This window comes from Charadrius vociferus, unplaced genomic scaffold (genome assembly GCF_000708025.1).
Source record: "Charadrius vociferus isolate BGI_N301 unplaced genomic scaffold, ASM70802v2 scaffold1, whole genome shotgun sequence".
Taxonomy (NCBI): domain Eukaryota; kingdom Metazoa; phylum Chordata; class Aves; order Charadriiformes; family Charadriidae; genus Charadrius; species Charadrius vociferus.
The window spans coordinates 6,077,762-6,079,612 of NW_009647680.1; positions in this window are offsets into that span (position 1 = coordinate 6,077,762).

The window sequence follows — 1,851 nt, forward strand, 5'->3', positions numbered from 1 at the left end:
AGGCTGCGGCCTCTGCCGCGAGACAGCGCATCCGGCGCCACGTTCCTCTTTACGGGTCGCGCCTTGGTCGTTCCTCGTCGCTTATAAGCTCAAACTGCCGTCAGCGGCCTGGCTGCTTCCCACCAGAAGCGTTTCTCATAGCTTGGCCAAGGCCTGGTGATGTGCAAGAGGCTGGTCTGTAGCAAATCCGCCTGGGTCGGGTGGGGTTTTAGGCCTATGGCGGCAGCGAGTGGTCTGGTCTCTGGCGCTACGGCGTGTGGAAAAGGTGTTGGTGCCTGTTGAGAGCCGAGATGGACAGGCAGTGTTAAAACACCCATGGAGCACAGCGGGTAGAGGAGGAGGTAGGAAAAAGATGGGTAGCCTGCTCTTGCGTGGCAGATATACAGAGAAGGGTTTGTCCAGAGAGAGGCCTTGGTCTGTGGGCTCCAGAGGTGAACAGTGCTCTGACAGCCCAAAAATGGAAAAAAATCCTGGGTGTGGTGCTGCAAATCGGAATAAAGGACACCTCGCTTTACTGCTGAACAGTGTGTGCACCCTGGGGGGTTTTGATACAGAAAACAACATCCAGTTAGACATGAGGGCTACGAAGATGATGAGGGGATTAGAACATCTCTCATATGAGGAAAGGCTGAGGGACTTGGGTCTCTTTAGTCTGGAGAAAAGAAGATTGAGGGGCGATCTTATTAACGCTTACAAATACTTAAAGGGAGGGTGTCAGGGGGATGGGAGCAGTCTTTTCAGCGGTGCCCAGTGACAGGACGAGGGGTAACGGGCACAAGCTTGAACATAGGAAGTTCCATCTTAACATGAGAAGGAACTTTACTTTGAGGGTAATGGAGCACTGGCACAGGCTGCCCAGAGAGGTTGTGGAGTCTCCCACTCTGGAGACATTCCAAACCCGCCTGGACGCTGTCCTGTGCAACTGCTGTGGCAGGGGGTTGGACTAGATGATCTCCAGAGGTCCCTTCCAACCCTGACCATTCTGTGATTCTGTGATTGCAACATAGCAAATAGCATAGCAAGATACTGAAATCCTGTCACAAGAACTGTATGAATAAGAGGCTCCTGAATGGTGACACTAGGGCAGCTCTACCTTAAAAGTGGCAGACAAGCAGAGCCAACTGGAGCCATAGAGATAACTGGAATGGCTGCCCAAGGCCTTGTGGTCTGTGAGGAGTGACCATCTGATTAGAACTGGTCTCGCGGCTTGGAGCTCAGTCAATTCAGCATTCTGAGCCAAAGGTGAAAAGTACACAGTGAAGAAGACTATGAGCCTTCTTTCAGAAGACCCTGGCCCACAACCACCGGATGGCAATGCGCATGCGGCAAAAGTAGGAGACATGATAATGAGTTCCCGGAAATAATAACCATAGTTGTGCCTATTCCCAGCCTACACTAATGAATATGTGTGCTTTCATATCATAAAATGAACACTTGCTTCACGATACGGTGTACAAGTTTGGAGGAACGATCCCCCTTGCACCCAGCGCTGCAATAAACATACCTGCTTTATAACTTTCTGTGAGTTGTGGAGTTTGTTTCCGCACATCAGTTTGTTGTAACAGATCTGGCTGAAACAGCTCGTGTAGGTGCGGTGGCTGTATCTGTGCTACGCTGTGGAGCAGCAGCTAGGGAGCCTTGGGGCCAGCTGACGTGCTTGTGTATGTTGTCAGCCTGATGGAGCACCCTTGAGGTGTCCGTGGGACTCAAGGAAAGTGTCCCCAGTGCTTAGAACATTCCCCAGAGAGTGCTTAAACTGGAGTTTGAGTAAAACAGACTTCTTAATCTAGCCAAGCACAGGAGAGCTTGTCAAAGACCTTCCGTGCAAGAGCCCTGGTGTTGCCTGCTTTC